The sequence below is a fragment of the Puma concolor genome, chromosome D3, assembly GCF_028749965.1.
Source record: "Puma concolor isolate L17-30 chromosome D3, mPumCon1.1.hap2, whole genome shotgun sequence".
Lineage (NCBI taxonomy): Eukaryota > Metazoa > Chordata > Mammalia > Carnivora > Felidae > Puma > Puma concolor.
Window position 1 is genome coordinate 55,816,519 of NC_141678.1, and position 23,227 is coordinate 55,839,745.

The 23,227-nt window shown below is 35.7% G+C and overlaps 1 protein-coding gene across 9 annotated transcripts in view; it reads right to left on the reverse strand.

Moving 5' to 3' along the window:
- The window catches only part of NOL4 (nucleolar protein 4), a 436,192-nt gene that overhangs the window by 245,896 nt on the left and 167,069 nt on the right, over positions 1 to 23,227 (reverse strand). Inside the window, exon 1 of one of the 9 annotated variants that reach the window (XM_086682713.1) lies at positions 8,091 to 8,260. The exons of the other annotated variants lie outside the window; for them this stretch is intronic. The gene's annotated coding sequence lies outside the window, so the exon portion shown is untranslated. Of the gene's footprint in view, positions 1 to 8,090; positions 8,261 to 23,227 lie in introns of those variants that run through there. 9 annotated transcript variants of the gene reach the window in all.

Consider the following 23,227-nt stretch of genomic DNA (forward strand, 5'->3'; position numbering starts at 1 on the left):
CAATATCATGCTAGTCCCAGTACTGCTTTTTCTCTTGACTGGTTAAAAACCATATTTGTGGGTCGTTTGGGTGGCTCAGTTGTTTAAGCATCCAACTTGATCTAGGCTCAGGTCATGATCTCAAGGTTTGTGAGATCAAGTCCCATGTTGGGCTCTGCACTGGTAGAGTGGAACAGGTCTGGGATTCTCTCTCTCTCCCTCCCTTGGCCCCTCCCCAGCTCTCTCTCTCTCTCTCTCTCTCTCTGTCTCTCTCTGTCTCTCTCTTTGTCTCTCTCTCTCTCTTTCATAATAAATAAAGAAACTTAAAAAAAAAAACCTAGGACATTTGCTTTAAGAGAGGAGGGGCCACTAAGAAAACCATGTCTTGGGGTCAAGAAGAAACAATGCTAAATTAACAGGTTAAAATTTTAAGCTCTAAAGAAATCTGAAGAGAACTTAAGGAAAATAGTGTGAGAATCTGCAGCAAAAAATGTGCAGAAAGGAAAAATCAAAGTCTTGGGCCTTTTCTTCTCCCCACTTCCCCCTGTGTAGGATGGCGACCAGACTAAAGAACTAAAGGCTAAGAAGATCCCTGGTATTCTCTATTGGCAAGAGTTAAGAGAAGCACATGCCTCCTTCCTGATATGGGTATAGATAGTCATCCCTTGAGACCTTATTAGCTACAGAAAAGAAAAAAAAAAACTTGGTTATCACCCTTAAATTCCCTACTCGCTTAAAGCAACTTCTAGAGAGAAGATACACATGTGCAGCATTCTCTAATAAAGTCACGGCTTCTGGGATTTTCTAAATTTCTAAGCTTCTTTCCAAGCATTAGAAAAGCATTATATGTGACCTTTCTTTCTTCCTTTCTTCCTTTCTTTCATTTTCTAATTAATGTGATTATTATTAGACAAGGTCAGAAGGTACAGGCAGTGTCAAAGTCAATTTCTCATTTTCCTTTTAAAATCTACCTTAGGTTTGTTCCACAAGTCATTGTATTAGCTCATATTGCTTTGTGAATGTTATTAATATTTATTATACAGGGCTAAACTTTAAAATCATATTGTTAGCTTTTACTAAAAGGTATGAGATTATAAGTGATTCTGTCACAGATAAAGTTAACAGCCTTCAGAGAGTTTTCTGTTGCGTGAATTTTTGCCTGTGATTTAAAAGGCTGCAATGTAATGTTATATACATAGATATACATTCAGGACCAATATGGGAAAACTTTTTCCTATAGGTTACAAAGTGTGAATATCCTTCAGTGTATTTTAATGTTTTGACTCAGATATTGAGCCACTGATCCTTCTGAAGACCTGATTATAAACACTGCTTCTTCCTTTCTGTGGCACTAATTTTCTTACCCTTCTCTGCCACACATTCAACGAAACCTATGAATGAAGACTGCATAGAGAAAGAGGCAAGCTCCCTAGCCAGTAGTGGCATTGTTACTTGAAAAAACGAAAAACTTTCATGATATTCAAGCCCCTTTCTCTCTGTTAAGTTAGAAAAAAATTGAGACAGAAAACCGGAACCCTAATGGATACACATGGAAGGTCAAGGTCAAATGCTGGGAAAGTTTTCTGTTTTCTGAATCTTTAATCATCTCTCAAACTGTTAGACAAAGTGAAGAAGACAGACTGTCTATGAAACAATCAAAGAAATAAGAAAGAAAAAAAAAAAAAAAAAAACAACCCCGAGCAGTAACAGAGATTGAAATAATCGGAACTTCAGTTCTGGCTGCTGGCCAGAAAGTAAGTGACTGCTAGCCTGTATCAGCGCCTAGTGCCGTGCAAGTGTTTTGTGTTAGTTAGCTCCCTCAATTCCCAAAATAATTCCATGAAACAGTTCTTATACAGAGAAATTGTATCTTCTAAGGCCTCCCCATGTGACCACTGTCCTTTAGGACAGCTCTCTATCTTATACTACCCTTCCTCATAACACCTTTGACAGGTGCGCAACAGCAGGAATAAACTGTGGTTAAGAGAATGGGTGTTTCAGTAAGAAAAACTTAGATTCAGACCCAGGTCTGTCACTTATAAGTTGGGTGGTTGGGACACTCTCCCAACCTAAGCTTCCCCACAGGAACAAAGGGGCAGGTTTAGGATTTACATTAGAGGATAACTGATACAATTAAATGAGTTAATGTTTGCAGAGTCTTTAAATCCCATACCCAATCCATAACAAGGAAGTGCTTAGCATTATCTTTGAGGGGAGGGGCAGCTTCTGGTTTTCTTCATTTTCCTACAATGTGTCTGTGCCGAAGGAAGCCCAGGGAAAGGGTTTTAAATGCTTGCTGAATGAATAATGAGTGAAGAGATGGATGGATGGATGGATGGATGGATGGATGGATGGATGGATGATCTGACTCTCCAGGACAGCATTTTTTTTTCTTTTTGATACTCACTGGTTTTCCTCCTTTTTTAAAAAATTTATTTAAACGCACGTTAGTTAACATACAGTGTAGTATTGGTTTCAGGAGTAGAACCCAGTGATTCAAGGCTTCCATACAATACCCAGTGCTCATCCCAACAAGTGTCCTCCCATTTAGCCCAACCCCCCATCCACCTCCCCTCCAGCAACCCTCAGTTTGCTCTCTGTATTTAAGAGTACTTATGCACTATTTTTACTAAAGTTCCAATTGCCTCCATCATTCTCCTCTTCCTGGAGTGGAATAAGTTTCTGTGATGGTGACTTATCAGTTATTAAGCACCTAGTGCAGTGTAGGTTTCTTTATATTACTCATCTCTTTTAATTTCCAAAACAATTCCATGAAATAATTATTATACAGAAAAATTGGATCAGACTCTATCCAATGGCCTGCTTATTTATAAGTGTTCACAGACACCTAAGGCAAGAACAATAAAAATGATTGTTTCCTTATCATTACCTCTCCATGTAGCATCCAAAAATGAGTTTCTACAATGCCTCATTTAGGAAATGAGAATGTGAGATCAAGAGCGAGCTGGATAATCTCAGGCTGTTAGTTATACAACTTTAAAAATATTCCCTGACCTTTTCAACCATGAGTTTCCTCAATCATAAAACTGAAACATAATGGTAATTATGTGTGTCTAACAGTATTGTGATTATTAAATGAGATAATGTATAGAAAAAGTGCACTGTGCAAGGATAAAAGGATGGATTTTCTTCGAGGAGACAGGCAGCTGCTTCCCTACTATCCCCTTTACAGTCTCTTGAAAATGAACACGCGTAACAGGACCAACCTTTTGATTTTCCACTGCAGCATTAGGACTTCTGACCATTCAGACTTGTAAATGTGAGCCTCCAGAATTAGCTTAGGCTTTCCCTCACAAGATAAATAGGAGATGATCAGGTACATCTATATATCTCTCAAGAAAACAGACAAGTAGTCATTGTCCTTTATGTTACTTTCCTGTATAAACGTGTGAAATTCTGTACAGACCTTGCAGTCACGTTGATGTCACTGTACATCCCTACACTATAATAGTGTTTTCTCTCTTTCTTCTATACATGTATGGAGGGGTCTTTAGGGGGCAGGGTTGTTTTCATTGCCTCAACAATTATAAATGTAAAGTGTTGATGTGGTTGTTGTTGTTATTATTATAACTATTATCATTTCAAGACTATAGAAAATTATGCCATCGTTCAGATAGAAAAGACAATAAAATAGTTCTTTCTCTAGTTCATTGGGTTAAGTTTTACAAAAGTGGTTTTCTCAAAACTTCAGCTGAATATATTCATTTTTCCTTTGTATTAAATTTATTTCTATCTTATATTAATGCCAAGAGAAGAATACAAAGATACAAAGTATTAAATTTTGGAAGTATCAGACCCCAGGAATGAAAGATAAACTTCTTTTTGGTCATACTAAAAAGTTGCACTTCAACATGAAAACACATGTCAAGTTTTTACATACTCTAATTGCTATTTACAAATATTACAGAGGAAACAAAACAGAGAGTAGTAAAACAAATGCTAAAGGTGCTATGAACTTGAAGGCATTGCATGACCTTCTAAAATAAACTACATAATGGGTAGGTTAACTCTTATAATTAAATGCAATATTTGTTTTTTAAGGCTTAAAGATCAAACAAGATGTCTAACATCAAATTGAATGCTGTCTCCGTTACTGTCACTGCTCTCCTCATAAACCCTCTCTTTCTATTGACTTTCTCTATGTCTAGTAATGGCACCCATCAACTTCCAGGTTTGAAGGTTCTTTAATGCTATCCAGTCATTGGCCAAGTCTATCCCCTGTGCTTGCTTTATCACACCTCAAACCATGAGATACTCTGATTTGCTATCTCTCAGTCATTCCCACCAGACCGAGTGTTTTTAATGAATGCCTGAACATAAGCATTTTGCTCTGTAATTCTTAGCACCCATCTTAGCAGTGGCCAAATAAACCCTGGTTGAGTAAATTAATACATGAAATTCCACAGATTATATGGCTATGATTTCTTTCTCATCAGTTCCCTACCTTTAATTCTCAGTTTTCCTATGCTAGTTAAGGTTCTCAGTCCAAATCACCTTCCATTAACTATTGCCCATATCATCTATTTGTCCTCTCTACGTTTGTAGGATACATCTTCACAGAGTCCTGCTCCTTGTTTCTCACTCTTTGTTCAGAAATCTCCATTGGCTCCCATCTGCCTTCAAAAGTGTATATCACCAAAAGTACATAGCCCCAATGAATATTCTGGTCTTTCTACATACAACCCAATTTCAACAACTGTTCCAGCCATCTTCTCATACATCATGCTACCTATTTGCTTGCAGGCAATCCTAAGAAAACAGACAAATTTAGCATCTTACATACTTGTCCTGAGACATATAGAGTAAAACTTAGAGAATATAAGAATATTTTTACATGAACATAAATCCCAAAATTAAAAAAAAAAAAGGAGGAATTATTGCTACATTACAGCTCTTTAAAGTGGCCTCTAACCCAACAATGTGTCATAGAATTGAAACTTCTACAGTCAACATTGAATCTTAACTTGATTTAAAAAAATTTTTTTAATGTTTATTTATTTTGAGAGAGAGAGAGAGACAGCACAAGCAGGGGAGGGGCAGGGAGAGAGGGAGACACAGAATCTGAAACAGGCTCCAGGCTCCAAGCCATCACAGAGCCCATCGCAGGACTTGAATTCATGAACCACAAGATCATGACCTGAGCGACGTTGATGCTCAAACGACTGAGCCACCCAGGCGCCCCCTTAATTTGCTATTTAAAAGCAAATACAAAAAGTGTTTATATCAGAGTATTACCTTTTGTGCTAAATTTTTTGTGCTAAATTATTTATCTTCAATATTTATTATTATGCACATGTCAGCCATCAACCATACCAGGTAGTTTTAGAAGCTATTCTTTTTTTTTTTTTAATTTTTTTAATTTTTTTTTCAACGTTTATTTATTTTTTGGGGGACAGAGAGAGACAGAGCATGAACGGGGGAGGGGCAGAGAGAGAGGGAGACACAGAATCGGAAACAGGCTCCAGGCTCTGAGCCATCAGCCCAGAGCCTGACGCGGGGCTCGAACTCACGGACCGCAAGATCGTGACCTGGCTGAAGTCGGACGCTCAACCGACTGCGCCACCCAGGCGCCCCTAGAAGCTATTCTTAGTATATATGATAGCTGACCATTATAAAATCATATATCAATGCCTTCCATGCATGTGTTTGTTGATTATTCCCTAGCAGAAGCTTGTGTTGTGATCTTTCCAGGACATTGCTTCCTCTTTGTCTTTTCTGTACTTGCTTTCCTCACAAAAGCTCAGATCATTTCCAGATCACCTACTAGTCCCAAGATTTTGATGTCCTGAAGATTTTTAATCTTAAACTGACTTCTGCACTTCCCACAAGATATTCCAAACCTCTGAGACCAGTTCAAGAATAGAACAACTTGCTCTTTCAAAGATTCCTGAAGCAATGCCTTTCAAGAGATAATTAGGCTTTAGAATATGACCTGTTCCTCACCAAGCAAGACCCTGACATTCTAGCAGCCCAAACCAAACTGCCTCAGGGAGGTGATAAATCCCCACAAGGCTTCAGCTGACAGCATTTGGCTCAATCATTACTGTATTTACAAAAGAAATAAGCCCAGAAGACAGAAAATGGAAAACTCTAAATGATATAACAAGGTTTTTTGTTTGTTTGTTTGTTTTCTTTTTTTTTAAACTAGTTAGGACTACCTCTTGAAAAACTTCAGTTAAAGTAGTGAATGGGCTAAATCCCTGCCTTACCTTTCAATTATTATTATCTATTTACATACTTTGTTATTTCAGTGAGTGGTGCCCATTTTGACTCAGCCCTCCTCCTTTCCCAGTTCTGTTCTGTTCATTCTGAGCCTCACATCATATAGTGAACCCTAAGTTTCTCTCCCTTTTTAGAATAAGGTCATTGGTTTCCTTATTTTTGCCCAAAGTCTATAAATGAAGAGAAATAAGTTACTCCAGTTTATTTTGGGCGGGGGGGGGGGGGGGGGGTGGAGGAAGGAAGGGGAGGAGGCTCAGGAGAAATTAGCAGATGTGCCTCTTTCTCTTTGTGATTTCTAAGGGCCCTACCCTAAACTGATAGAAATGCTGGAAAAGAGGTTGCTGTAATAATTTGCAATCATTCACTGAGAGGGGCTCCCTGACTTCCAGCTTTGTCTCCATTTTCTTAAGAGCATCAGGCTTTCTGCGTAGTTATAACTTGAATGCTATTAAGCCAATTGTGACCCTTATGGTTTTGTGTGCATTTCCTGACATATGAAGAGAATAATTTTATGTAGCCATTTAATACAACTGCTCATTCAAGTCTAAGACCCATGGTCTCTTCTAACCTTAAGTTTCAGAGAAAAGGAGTTTATGTGTAATCTGCGCTCTGCTTGACAGCCAATACCCAAATCTCTTTCATTTGGTAAATCAAAGCAGTATACTTCAAATAAAAATTAAATATATTTTATGATATTGGCTATATTTAGCACAGACTGTAATGTTAGTTACAGTGTGGTAGTACATCAGTAGCCTAGGATTTTGTACATGGGCACCAAAACCCAGTTTTTAAATACACATTTTAAATATAGGGCCATGATCAAAGCAAGTGAAAAACATGATCGATGCAGCATGATTCAAATTTCACCAGGAACACTTTAAACAAAAAATATATATACTTTCAGGGAAATACACACTGATCGTCAAAACCACACAGTTTACATATCACTAATACAGTACATAAAATCTACATATTCTTGAAATATTCTTTTTATTTTCGGATGTGGATTAAAGTGTGCTTGGAGGTAATTAAGTTTTCAATGAGTAGATATCACCACAATAGATATCCATATCAAACATTTCAAACCCATAACAAGGTTTCCCAGTGCTTAAGCTAAAATTCATACAACGCTTTTAATTATAGAAAAAATTGTGCCAATACACATCAAGAGGGAAAAACAAAATAAAACCCCATAGCCCCCCCAGAACAAAATCCATTTGAGACAAGCAGTAGAAAATCCTGAAAGATTTATACATTGCACATGCTTTATGCTGACAAGTTGAAGCAACAGCACCAAAGACCTAAATAAATTAATCTTCCCCAAAGAATATCTTTTTATCATATTCCAACTACCTTAAAAGAATTATACCACTTGTAGGCTTCTAAAAGAATTTTCAAAAACAGTGTATATTATTGAAAACAAACATTTGCAATCCTAAAATGAAATCATTTTTTTTTCTAAAATGAAATCTCATTACTTTTGGTGTTGGAAAAACACACTTGCTTAGAAATAATAAAATTTTTTCATGAGTTTTTTTTTTTTTTTTTTGCTTTATCTCTATGGAATTTTAAATCTAAGTGCATAAAAATCTAGGGTAAATAAATTTAGCGCCAAAAACATATAATACATTTTTTTGCCTATCTAATTTTGATATGCTTCCAGGATTTTAGATTGATGTTTCAAAAGTATCTAAAAATTTTCAAGTTCCTGATGTGGTCAACCCTCTAAATACCACCTACACTAGGAAAACATTGGCAGTCTTATCAGAGTCTCCTGCTGTCATTCCACTGCTGCATGGGACAGTCTTCAACAAGACTTAGACAAACCTCATTCATCAATATTCTACTCTGGAGGAGCTGACACTTACTGTGAATTCTGCTCTTCAACTTAAATACCAGTGTCTGTGGCAGCCAATTCTATCATTGTAGAGACAGCATCCCTCAGGCGAGGTCCAACCTTTCTCTCCAAGTGCACCCAGGGATTAGTCTGACTTCCCCTAAATTCTCTCCTCTGCACAGTAAGAGCTAATCTTTCCTGTATGAAGCAGGAGATGGTGTTGCTATGACAACAGAGCACATTCTAGCAGTGGGACTACCGAGATGAGCCTTCAAAGACTCAGGGAAACATGTACTCAGTTTTCCTCCAGGGCTATGGGCTCCTTCCTTTAGGATTTAATCCCCCAACAAGTTTACTGACAGAGTTGTTGATTACCTATGCATTTTGCTACAGGGAGATCACTGATTAAGAACATGGCTGGAAGATCACAGAGTTATTTAATAAAAGTGCCATTCTCAGTTATATTAAATTTCCAGTTGTAACTGCTTTGTATAGCTGTTTTAGAACACTAGCCTCACTTAAATTTAAACCATTCTGCTTACTGTTAAGTTTTTTGAAAATGATATTAATGTGTTGAGAAGGGCATTATCAAAGGGAAAGCTTTATCTTTTTTTGTTTGTTTGCATATCATCACCAATGTATCAACTTGAAGGTTAGATACACACACACACACACACACACACACACGCATGCACACACACGCGCACACACACACACACACATACACACATCCATTTTCTCTCTCCAGCATCAATATCTGGAGCCTTGAGGTTTCAGGGTGGGGGAGGGGATATGCTAACAAAAGCAAATCCCTGCAGCCACATTTTGCATACATATATTAGCTGGAGAATAATCACAATAAGCGTTAATCATTTAGAAAAATAATCACCAGTAGAATTTAAGTGCCTTTCAACAGCAGAAGAGATCTAGTATTGGGTCATATCGTATGAGGGCAGATTTCACATATTATTTTCAAACACAGCGGTTATATTTTTTGGAAAATAATTAACTCGCACATTATTGTGTATTTTTAAAAGTTGATAATGCATTTTAATAGTCCTAACTTTGTACCGTTTGGGATATTTGTTTTTCTTCAAAAGGCATTCATATAAATTCAAACATGTCCATCTTTCCCACTAGAAGGAAAAGACACAGGGCAGGAAAAGTTTCCCTTTCTCAGCAGCAAACGTTCGGTTTACTACCGTACCATGAGTGAGGCTTTCACCCAGAGAGTCATCCAAACTCTATTTGCTCCTCTTGATTTCCCCAACACCTCCTCCATTTCTCAATCCTTTATGTCTGGAGCAGCTCTTAACACACACCACCCTTCCCCCATACTAGGCTGCAATTACTCTCCTTTGTGGCTGAAGCAATAGAATCTGCATCACCTACATGCATTCTTCTGATTGTGGAGGCAGAATATAACTTCAAGGGTGTTGTTGTCACTCAGAAGTGAGGGGATCTATAGGTTACAAGGATTCAATGTCCTACTGGCTTTCTAGGAGAATCATTAGGCTATGTTTAGTTACTTCTTGGTTCTCACTCAGATGTGTGTGAAAAGCTTTAAGATATTAACTAGGACGTCCTGATTGCAAACAATACATGCATTTATATTGAATAATTCATATAAAATGAACAGGGCATTTGAAAACACATTTTGATCTATGTTTTTTTATTTCTATCATAGTAAAAAATAGTTAAATGTATTTAATGTGTGCCTCGGTATATACTCCCAGACACATATATGCTCACATCATGGGTATGTACAGAATATTTTTCCCTCAAGATCCTATTCCCAGAGCTGGTTCTGAAGATACATTCTCATAATTCAAAAAGTTATGGCACCTGTTTTCATTATGTTCATTATTATCTAATTAGTAAAAGGCGCTTTTTCCCCCATTTTCACTCTCATCTTCAGGGAAACTGGATAAATGCCAAAACATGTAAACAACATATGGTTTACTTTCAAAATCAACCAACCAGAATTACTCATTTTCAAAGAATCTCTTAGCAAAAAAAAATATGTTGAAGAAATAATTTCCTGCTCTAATAGCTAATGTTTACCATCTGCTATTCCTTTAAGACTAACTACCTGGAGATCAATCATATATATTTTCCAGTTACCCTTCACTCCAAAAAAACAATATTATTAATTTAAAAAGATTTTAAGTAGGTCATGCTAGAGTGCCACAACTTAAATTTGAATTTTGCAAGCAGATTATAACCAACCAATATAATACGAATGCCAGAAATCACTATTGTCAGAAATTTATGAGTTTTATGATTGTCTCCTATGCATTACTTTTGAGCTTCTATTTTTCAACATAATAGTGTGTCTGTTAAACTAAAATAATAACTTTGTCTTGGGAAATAGAGATAGGGAAAGTAGGGGAAGGAACATTCTTCTCAAAACAAGTTTTGAAGATGAACCCCAAGGCAGTTCTGAGGAAAGAGACTGAGATACTGGAGTCCACAGCAAGGGGAGCAAAGTGTGGGTCAAGAACCACCTTTTTTTTTCGAAGAGGCTGCCTTTTGTACAAAGGCTTAGGTACAGTCTCTAGACTTTAGCTGGACACTGAGTACAGATTCTAATGACAAACTGCACTAGTCTGTGCCTCAGTTTCCTCACTTTCAAAATGGGGAAAATAATACTACTTATATCATGGAATTCTCATACAAGTTCAAGGAATAGATACCTAATGTTATCATAACAGGGCCTAGCATACAGAAAATACTATGTAAATGTTAAGTATCATTAAAGATTTTGAAGACAGGAATGAAATATCATTCATTTTGTTCCTCCTGTTCCTAACACAGTATCTGCTATAGGATATGTATTCACTAAATGTTCAGATGATTTTTCATATCATCTATATGATTTCAATATATAATAAAGCAAAGCAAATATATAATATCTAAGGATTCTAAAATACGAAAGAAGAGACATAATAAATCTCTCTATATAACTAATTATTATGGGTTTTATAAAGTTCAATAAGTAAGTAAATAAATAAATACATATTCAAGAAATGAACGGAGTAGACTTTCAATATGTAGCCCTCTTGCATACTAATTCTAGTTTAGGAACTATTTGCTGAACAACAGCTACAGATCACAGCAAGCAGGACTATCTGAATATGAGCACCATAATCCCCTTAGTTTTATGAGAGAATGAGTTATCACTTATTGCAAAAGTATTAGCACTTGCTTTAGTAGATATTATGCTAGACACCAGGGTACTAAGACTTAGATCATGGTCTCTGTTTTCAGCGAGTTCACAATATAATGTAGGAAAGAGATATCCACTTAACATGTATTCTATGTGTGAGGCACAGTTCTAGATGCTGGAGATACAGCAGTAAACCAAACAGAGAGAAATGTCTACTCTCAAGGTTACCCATGTTTGCTGTGTGTGTGTATGTGTGTGTGTGTGTGTGTGTGTGCATTAGATGTGGGAAATGTGAGTATGTAAGTAGAATATAGCTACTTGAGAGGAAAATAAAGCAAAGTTGAAAAATAGAAAGGGTGGTAGAAACAGGGACAAAATTTAAATTTTAAACCTATACATATAATGTAAGTTAGTAACAGCCATAAAAGAGCTACATAGGACCATGGGAAGCTACAAAAGGGGATGACTCTTCCCTAAGGAATCTGTGAAGACTTCATAGAAGGAGTGGTCAAATTCCAACTAGAAAAATTAAAAATTAATACATAAAAGTTCTTATTTATGTATGGAACAGTATTTTCTATCATCTGTCTAATACATAACACAACATGAATACATAACATCTAAAAATACTCAAATATGTCAAAAGAGCAATATACATCTATTAACTATTATGAGTTTAGAATGTTCAAAAATTTCACAATCAAAAAACATGTTATTCTAGCAACTGAAATAATATATGGTTAATCTACAAAAGTAATTCCCCCTTACTTTGAAAAAGCAATTTTCTTATCTTCCTAAGGTAAAACATAACTAAGAAACGTAATTATAACTCTATTATACTTTATACAACAAAATAAATTCCAGATGGTTTAAATTTTTAAGGAGAATAAAGTTGTAAAAGCATGGAAAACAAATTGAGATTTTAAAAACAATAAACATAGAGGAAAACAAATTCTGAAATACCCGTCATATAATTGACATCCTGATCGGCCCAGAAATCTACATATATATACATAATATATAATATATAATATATAATATATAATATATAATATATAATACATAATACATAATACATAATATGTTATATGTTATATATTATATATTATATAATATAAATATATATTATATATATAGAGAGAGATGATAGATACAGATAGATATCCACAACCACTTTTAAATTATTTATTACACAATAATTTATTCAGTGCAATCATGTGTCAGATATTGGGAATTCAAAGAAAAATGAGATAGTCTGCCTTCTAGAAGTTTACGGTCAAGCAGTAGAGACAGAGAGGTATACAAGTCTTTATCACAACAGAGTATAATTATTAGAAAATTATGTACAGAATGCTACAAGAGGATCTAGGAGAAAATTTTATCCTGGTGCAGACATATGAAATCATCAAAGGAGCATGTAGATGACAGAATGGAAGAGATTCGAGCAGGTCAATGTTATCACTGAGAATAGGCAGAAAAGCTCATTTAAAAAAAAATGTATGCCTGAAATCCGATTGAAGTCATCAGACAGCAACCAGGATTTGAGAGCCCAAGATCCCTGAGAGAAGGAAATCAGAGAACTGTGAACCAACATTTTCTAAGCAGCAGTTTTTCTCCTCTAGGCAAATGCTGATATTCATGTGAAGAGAGAGACTAAGAATATGAGCATACATTGTGAAGAGGCAGAGAAAAAAGAGAACTTTTGAAGATCTCATAATGCTGTAAAGAAAAAAAAAAATGGATTTCAGATCGAAAAAGGTAGCCAGGATGTGAGGTAGTCAAGATCCCAGAGAAAGGGTAGTAGCATGGAAGCAAGACCACAACTTGTGGTTTTATTCTTGAGACTTCTGCCTATTTATAAGCTGCACACAGCAAAAGGCCAAGAAGATAAGCAGGAGACCTCTAAACAAACAAACAAGCAAACACCTGACAGTGTTTGTTGTAGTCCTGCACTGGACTGAAAACCCAAGGACCCAGAGGGAGGAAGGACTTTTTGTAAATAATCCAGGCTATCAGCTGGGACCTCTGGAAGGTTACACCCTTCACCGGAGGAAAAACAGATGGGGAAAGCAGCTTATTATAAGAATTGAGATGCAGCATCAAATCAGTCTGATCCTTGACTTGATTGAAATGATCTGTGCCTCCTTATCTGCCTTTCTAGAAGATAAGGGAAACTCTCCCTGAGCCAGACAACACTCCTAAGACCACATATTATTTTTCATGTACAATATCCATAATTTAATTAAAAATGGTAAGGCATACCAAGAAACAGGATCAAGAGAAAAAAACATTTTATAGAAAACGGACAATAGAAAGACACAGATAACCAGTTACCAGAGTCATCAGAAGTAAATTTTTAAATGAATGAATATTGGGGCAACTGGGTGGCTCAGTCAGTTAAGCGTCCGACTCCTGATTTCAGTTTAAGTCATCTCACAGTTCCTTAGTTTGAGTCCTGATGGGGCTTTGGGCTGGATGGAGGGGCAGGACCTGCTCTGGATTCTTTCTCTCCCTCTCTTTGCCCTTCCCCCACTCACATGCACATGTATTCTCTCCTTGTCATAAATAAATAAATAAATAAATAAATAAATAAATAAATAAATAAATAAATAAGGAAGTAAGGAAGTAAATTTTTTAAATGACTGTGATTATTGGGGCGCCTGGGTGGCGCAGTCGGTTAAGCGTCCGACTTCAGCCAGGTCACGATCTCCCGGTCCGTGAGTTCGAGCCCCGCGTCAGGCTCTGGGCTGATGGCTCAGAGCCTGGAGCCTGTTTCCGATTCTGTGTCTCCCTCTCTCTCTGCCCCTCCCCCATTCATGCTCTGTCTCTCTCTGTCCCAAAAATAAATAAAAATGTTGAAAAAAAAATTAAAAAAAATAAATAAATAAATGACTGTGATTATTATATTTAAGTGGCCAGATGAAAAGAGGTGGGAACTTCACCAGACTGGAAATTATAAAAGGGAATCAAAAGGAAATTCAAGAATTTTAAATAAGGGAGCATTAAAATTAGGCATTTAAGATAGATTTGATTGTTGACAATAGTTTGAGAGAAAAGTAGAGAGGATTAGTGAACTGGAATACAGATCAGTAGAAAATATCCACAAAGAAATAGTGAGTTAAATGCATGAAAAGGAGAGAAATGACTTTTTGGAACATATAGGAAACAGGCAAATTATTTACTACCTGTGATGTGCTGGTAAATGTTTAACAACCAGCTCTCCAAAAAAGTGTGCATATAAATTTCACGAATATAAGGGCTATGTAACACACAAGTTATTAATAATAATAATAATAATAATAATAATAATAATAATAAAATATAATATTCTCTGTTGTAAATTCCATAGAGCAAAATGATTTTTTCAGAATCATTTTGGGGCGCCTGTGTGGCTCACTCGTTTAAACATCTCTTAATTTTGGCTCAGGTCACAGTCTCACAGTTCTGAGTTCAAGCCCCACATTGGGCTCCATGCTGACATCACGGAGCCTGCTTGGATTCTCGGTCTCCCCCTCTCTCTGCCCCTTCTGTACTCACTCTCTGGCTCTCTCTCTCAAAATAAATAAACATTTTAAAAAAAGAACACTTGGCTTCCCATCAGTTCCCTGGTGAATTTCAAACCCCCATCATCACAAAACAAGTGTTAGAAGTTACCTAGTATATTGAAGTATTCCTAGTATATGGAATATATACATATTATATATACACATTACACACACACACACACACACTGTATATTCGATATAATGTAAACCTCACAGCAACTTTCTGAGATCGAGTTTATAAAATACCCTTGGTTCAAAGCACCGTCTTCCTCTTCAGCTGTCTTTCTCAGTATTTACCAAAAGAGGTTGTACTCTATTATACCGAATAACTGGAAGTTCTCAGAACACATCATACTCTCCTCTGACAACATGTGTTGTAAAATGCCTCGTGCTTTCTCTCTCGCTCGCTCTCTCTCTGCCTGGCATATCCTTCTGTTCCTCATTCACTGGCTAATTCTGATTTTTCCTTTAAGGTCCAGTGCAGCATTCTCTTGTTCTTGAAAGCCTCATCTGAGCTTCTCCAGACTGACAGGTGCCCTTTGTCCAGGTTTTCACAGTACCCTGCACATATCATAAGCACTGTCTTCTGGAATTGTTGATCTCCAAAAATGGCCCTAGATGATCTGTGTATCCCACAGTTTGCCCCTTGTGAAATATTCTCCCTGAATCTGAGTTGGCATGGGACTCATTTTAGCCACTTGAATGCAGAGAAAGTAACCCCGTGTAGATTCTGGACCTAACAATTAAGAAGATCTGTCAGCTTCTACTTTTGCACTTTGTGGACCCTTGAGCCAACACATAAGAAGTCTCACAACCTGCTGGAAGAACCATGCGGAGAAACCATGTGCAGTACAATCTGAGAGGCAAGGAGGTGTTGACAGTGACCCACAGGCAGTCTCAGTGACCCAGTGATGTCCTACCTGAAATAAGCCTGCTGGCCTCCCCAACCAAGGCAGCAACCAAATGAGCGAGCCCCCTCTGATGGTCCAGGCCAATCAAGCCCCTGGACCACTGCAATCAGAAGAAGGAGAACCAACACCAGGTAAACTGTCAACCCAATAAATCATGAGATAATAAAATGGTTATTGTTCTAAACAGTTGTACTTGGAGGTGGTGTTTTTATGCAGAAACAGATACCAAAATAGCTTGTCCTTCAAAGTCTGAGCAGCTTGAGAGCAGAAGCCACACTATATCTACCTTTGTACTCAAAACCACTAGAAAAGTACTTCGTACAGAATGGTTCTAAATGTTTATGAAATTGAACTAGTAAACTCAAGTCTCCGCCATTTGAATGTGCAATACCCACCCCCAAACAATCCAGCTCTTAATTTTCAATTCTGAGCCAACTTTTAGTGACGTTGCTTTACATAGTTGGGAACTTAAATTATTTCTGCACCAGTCGGATTAATCTATTTACATGTTCCCACCCCACTAACTTTTTCCTCACTACTTTGTTTTTGCCTTTGAATTTTTCTCTCTTCAAAATACTATAAATTATTAATTTATGATGTTTATTGTCTATGTTCCCCATTCTATTCCCTTCCTCCCATCAAAATATAAGTGCCAGGAGGACAAGGAAAGGTTTTTTTCTTCTGTTTGGTTTAGCGATTTATCCTGAATACCTAGAACAATGCCTAGTAACAGCAGATGTACAATATTTGCTGGTTGGCCTAATTCATTATTTTAGGAGGAAATTGGACATACTCATGAACCATGCTGTAGAGAAAACCAGGACATAGAGAAAGTATATAGTTGGTGTCTAAGGAAGAGGACTACATGACCCAAGACAAGAAATTTTACTTCTCCATGTTTTAGCAATTAGTGCAGAAAGGAATTCTGGGTGGAAAGGAGATAAATGTTTATGAAATATCTTGACCTCTTCAGAATAAAGGTGCTACGTAGATGGAAAGACATCACATCGTGCCTTGTTGTGTGACTATTTCAAGTTGCCAAGGTATTTAGTATTTTTCTTCAGAAAACAGAACTTCAAACTAACTTAAAGGAATACACAAGGCTGACATGCTTTAAGTGGCCTGAGTTTCATGCAGAAAGAAATCCTAAGATTTCTTGAAATCCTAAGATTTCAGTCACTTGAATATAAGGTATAAAAATGGCAGAGAAAATATAATTAAGAACTAGGAGTACACACATGTATTTAGCTTAGTCAGTAGTCCACAATTGATATTTGAAAGATGTTTGCTGAATCAGTGTTGAATGAATACTTATCTTCCATACAATAATTTTTGTAATAATTTTTACTATTAAAATAAATCATCTTTTTTTAATGTTTTTTAATTTACTTTTGAGAGAAAGACAGAGACAGGGTATGAGTGGGGGAGGGGCAGAGAGAGGGAGACACAGAATCTGAAGCAGACTCCATGCTCTGAGCTGTCAGCACAGAGCCTGATGCGGGGCTTGAACTCACAGCCCGTGAGATCATGATCTGAGATAAAGTCAGATGTTTAACCAACTGAGCCACCCACCCACCCCAATAATAAATTACCTTAATGGTACTCTTCAAGATATGGTGACTGAGAGAGGCACCTGGGTGGCTCAGTTGGTTAAGCATCTGACTGCGACTCAGGTCACGATCTCATAGTTCGTGAGTTCAAGCCCCTCATCAGGCTCTGTGCTGACAGCTCAGAGCCTGGAGCCTGCTTCAGATTCTGTGTCTCCCTCTCTTCCCGCCCTTCCCCAACTCATGCTCTGTTTCTATCTCTCTCAAAAATAAATAAACATTAAAAAATTAAAAAAAAAAGATATGGTGAATGAGAAAAATTCAATGAGGTGCTATCACCAACATTCTAATCCTACAGATCTAGCTCTATGGGGAGAGAAGAGCATATTAGTCTCTTATACTATTTATTATAGTGATTCTAAGTAGACACAGCTCAAGAGCTCTTTGGAAGAATACCACGTGTACAAAGTGACCTTATGGGATGGTGACCAGGATGCTAAAATGCTCCTACAAGAAGGTTGACCAGTGGTCTCTCTAAACATATCCTTTCAAGGCACATAGGCTTAGTCTGCCGGAGTCACACTGTTGGGTTGGCTGAGGGGACGTTACATTCGTTGTTTTCATAAGCTCTACATTAATGGACTGGTAACTCACAAGAACTATACACAAATGAAGGAAAAGAAAGTATAGCCTGTTTGTTTTAACATCAACAGTTTATTTTATTTGGAAGTAATGTGAAATTTTTAACCAGGAATATTATAAATTCATTAGGTGAAGGGATCCTGTCTTAAATAACTGTTGTATCTTACAGTACGTAAAAAGAGTGAACAGTTAGAAGAGGGTGAATATTGCTTATCATAGTTGCTACAACTCCTCTGGATACATTAGAAACTCTTGCTTCAATTACCAAAGGAACTAATTATGTATTATTTAGAATGATATATACCAGAAATGGCATTAAGTCTATCAGAATTGGATAACAGATAAAGCAGGGACAAATAGAAATGTGAGATAAGGAAAATGGGCAAAAGAAGAAAATGAGGTTAAAATAAGAAATAGCAAATATCAAAGCCTGGAATGCTAATAAGTAACCTAAAGATGCATTTGAAGGGACAAAAGAAGATAAATATCTGTAGATGTCTCATAAAAGACAGATAATGAAAGATAATAGCTAAATACTTTAGATAGGTATAAAAATATAGCACTGGGTGATGGACCTTAATTTTCAGTTAAATACATGAACCTCACCTGAGGGGCAAGAAGAGGCTGTGGCAGAACTTCAACAAGCATGAATTCTTTCCCAAAGAAGCCTTCTACTATACTTCTGCCAGAATATTATAAATGAACTAAAGATATAAACATTATCTTCTCTTCATATATAAGTAATATGCTGGAGTAGTAGTCCCTGTTATTTCCATTCCACTCCTCACTTAAAATGCTCAACATTTCTTTTTTTAAGTTTATTTATTTATTTTGTGAGAGAGAGTGTGAGTGGGGGAAGGAGACAGAGAGAGAGAGAGAGAGAGAGAGAGAGAGAGAGAGAGAGAGAGATTCCCAAGCAGGCTCCACACTGTCAGGGCAGAGCTCAATCGCAAGAACTAGGAGATCATGACCTGAGCTGAAACCAAGAGTCAGAAGCTCAGTTCACTGAGCCACCCAGGTGCCCCCAAATTCTCAACATTTCTAAAAGACAAGTTTAATCAAGTTTGAGAATGTGTCAAAAGGGAGATCATCTAATTTTTTAAAAGAGTAATAATATACTCAAATATCCATTTTTACATGCTATATATATATATATATATATATATATATATACACACACACATACATATATATACATTTTATATATCAAAATTAAAATAGGCAGGTGGACTGAAAATATGTCAATTTGAGATCACAGAATGAAATAATCTGGACTTTGATACCAGTAAATAGAAAGCAACAGTGCATATTCATATAAAAAAATTAACTGTATCCAGAATGAGACGTTTGAAATACGTGAAGTAAATGCAAATCACGAACCAAAAAGACAGCCAATTTACAGAACTGGTTAATCATCACTAAATTTATCAGGTAAAATGCCATTCATCCTTCAATCAACTACATCATATAAACACAAAGAGAAGTTACTTTATGTTATCAAGTATATTGCCCTTTATATCAGTAATGGATCCTTGCTTCTAAAGAGGTCATTCACCTTTGGTAACTTTGACCTTCTCATTCATTCCTCAAACATTGTATTCCTGGGTGAGGCATAGACAAAAGATGGATAACTAAACCCACATGAAACGAATAGAGAAGAAAGGCCATGTCATATCTTGATTTGACCCAACAGAGGTGATCAGACCATGGGAAATTAATCTGAAAAGACAGCAACCTTGACATTAGCAGCAGTGTGAAACCACCAGCCAAAGTTTCAGTGCAATGACTCCCTAACAGGGGTAAGCATTGAGCAAAGAGTTTGACTTCCAAAAATAAATTAAGTGACAATTTTGGTCTTTATCATCCTTTTACTTTGTGTTCTAGACTTTACCCATTAACCATCTTACATTGTTTCTTCCCCCCAAATATACATTTATGATATCATATGTGGAATTATTTATATCAAAATTTGGCAATCTTCTAATTGATAATAGAAATTGTGCTTTAAAAGAAAAAAAGACTGGATATTAGAATAAATAAATAGATGGAGACTTTTATTCTTGCATGTGTAGTGTGTTATTGGACACAGTCATCTCTTCAAGTCTGAGCTTTTACATCTTTTATGTGGGCATGTGAGAAAACCAATCCTTCTGTCTACCTTCATGCCCAAATAATGTCTGTGAATGCACTTAATAAACCAATGCAACAAAAATGTAAACAAATATTATTGTTTCCAGACATTATACGTTGCCATATTATGTGACAGTAATTAAGAAACTAGTTATACCAATATTATATCACTGAATGCTACACTAAAGCTCAATTATTTTCTCTCAAAAGCAACACATTGTAGCAATTCTACAGAAGAGACTTTGTTATGCACAGACAACAATTAATTTTATTTACATAATTGGAAAATGCCATTTTTTCTTCCTTGCTGTATATTGAATGGTGTGACTAAATCGTTCATGTGTTTAGAAAGAATTAATAATTATGACACAAAGACCATCATAAGAAGTCAAGTACAATTTACAGAATACAATCAGTACACTGTCACCTATGAATAGCAAAACATAGTGCAGGATGAGCACCAGTGAAGGATCAAATGAGTCCAAGAAAAGTAAAGCAGGACACACTACACAGTGTCTTTTGCCAATTCCTCTTATTTGTTGAAACTTAAATGAAGCAGGTCAAAGGAATAAAAAGAAATAAAGACTGTAATATGGAATTGTCATCAATGCTTTATGTAAACAATATTATTATGATTATACTCACTGTATTATAGAGACTGTATATAGCCCCAAGGCACATGTCCTTTTCTTCTCTCCACTTATACTACAATATCATAAAAGTCTTGGATCTTATTATCTCCATTATTAAGTTCATCAGAAGCAGTGTCAATGAAATTACAAAGTCTGACTTCTAACCATTCATAAAGAAATGTTTTTGAAGATCATATGCTAGAGCATATTTTATTTTGGTAGATTAGCTAGATTAGCACACATTCCAAATTATGAAATCTCCACATTCCCAGATCATTATAATGAAAATTGCTCTTTGAAATTTTAAAATGTAAAACAAATTGGTGGTGTTATTAATAGTAGATGTAATACATACGCTTTACTTCTGAAATGTGAAATATAATTCAATAGTATTATTAGTCATGATATAATCTAGCATAAATAAATTTCTATAGATTGTCATTATGTAACTTTGATCCCTAGAATTGAAAGTATTCCTTCATGGGCACCTGGGTGGCTCAGTCGGTTAAGCGTCCAGCTTTGGCTCAGGTCATGGTCTCACGGTTCATGGGTTCGAGCCCTGCGTCGGGCTCTGTGCTGACAGCTCAGAGCCTGGAGTCTGCTTTGGATTCTGTGTTTCCCTCTCTCTCTGCTCATCCCCCACTTGCACTCTCTCTCTTTCTCAAAAATAAATAAACATTAAAAACATTTTTAAGAGAAAATACTCATTCAAGTCTTACAAATCTTCTAACCATATTCTAGATGGTTTACCTGAAAAGCATCCTACTATGACCATCCTAATGCATAAAAATTTCCAAAATTTTAACGTTTATTCCCCATGATGTTTTTAGAATACACGTAATTTATAAACATCTTGTTTTTATGGCAAAAAATTACAATATACAATATTTACTCACGTGCTACATAACACAATCTATATAGAAAGTTATTTGATCTTACTAAACCAACTCAATAAACAGGCAATTAACTTGAATGATAAAAACTATTCAAATAAGGATATCACTGCATTCTTTAGAACAGAAACAAGTAAAATCTCATTAAAAATTAGCTCAGAAATCTAGTTTAGTGCACTTTTAGGAAGTGTTAGAAGGGAAAGCAGATGTGTCAAACAGAACACACATACACACACACTCAATTTTCTCAAACATCGCCAATCATCTCATAATTCCATTTGATTGTGTATCTTTGACACTTAGCTTTTATTAATTTTGTTTGAAAGTTAAAAAATCAACTAAAAGCCAATAGCAGTTTATTAATATTCACATATACTGCTTTCTATATCTCTTTTAGTTAAACATATTCTCCCTACATGTTCACTGAAGTTAAAGTGCTATCACAATGCATTCTAAAATCCTGAAATGAAATGTTGAATATCAGACATTCTAAAATTAAATACCCAACAGTTTCATCAAAGAAATGAGTTTTTTTCTTTTTTTTAAAGGCTAAAATGCATAACTTTTATTATTTGTGATACTAACAAGGATTTCAGCCTGCAAATGAGTTTTCCCTTAAAAAATATTCTGCAAAGGATGTTTATACTATAAAATGCACTAAAATTATGATTCATCATTTTATATTTTAATTTGAAGATACATACACATCTATGTTTCCTGATTAGTAAAATAACTGTTTTATAACTTTGAATAAATTGTTAACTACATAGTTTGATGATAGTCATGAAGGCTAAGAATTTCTGACAGGAGATACAAAAAATTAGGAGATACAAAAAATGCTAAGTAGTTAATTTGTAGGAAATTTTAGAGCATTGGTTTATTTTCTTTGAGGACTCTGCTTGAATGTTTCAGGAAATTTCTAAGCAAAAAGTTCAAATTTTTGCCATTAAATGATATATAACACTTTGAGTGGTTTTAAATATCTAAACAGATTTCCAAAACACAACTCTTGTTAAAAGAGCTTAACTTGGGGATTATTAATCTCTAAAATATATAAGCCATCTCTTAGGATAAACTGATTTCATGTATATATTCTAACAACAAAAATAACAATTTGAAATTGGCTTGGGATATTTACACAGAGATTAAAATAATGTCTGCATAAATTTTTAAATAGTGGTCATGAATAATTAACCTAAAAAAGAAGTTTAATTTGGGATATACTTTTTACTCATTGCAAAATTATAATGGTAGAACATCTCTTTATTTTAGATTGTTCATTCACTCTTGAGAATTATCAAAATAGCTCTCAAGAGATTTTTATTACCATTTTATTACATTAAAATACAAAGTTCTTTAATCCCATTCTTTTTTTAAATTAAGTTTTTATTTTAATTCCAGTATAGTTAACATGCAGTGTTATATTAGTTTCCGGTGTACAATATAATGATTCAACAATTGTGTACATTACTCAGTGCTCAGTATGATGGGTGTACCCTTAATCCCCTTCGCCTATTTCACCCATCGCCCAACCCACCTCCATTCTGTAAGTCCATTATTAAACATGAGCAGTTACTCTTAATTTTCTGGATTTTTCAATTATTTAAGAGTCTTTACACCTGATTAAAATTGGTCCACGAGCATAGGTATTGCTATGAATTTAAATAGCCGTGAATATGCTATAAAGGGAAAAGTATTT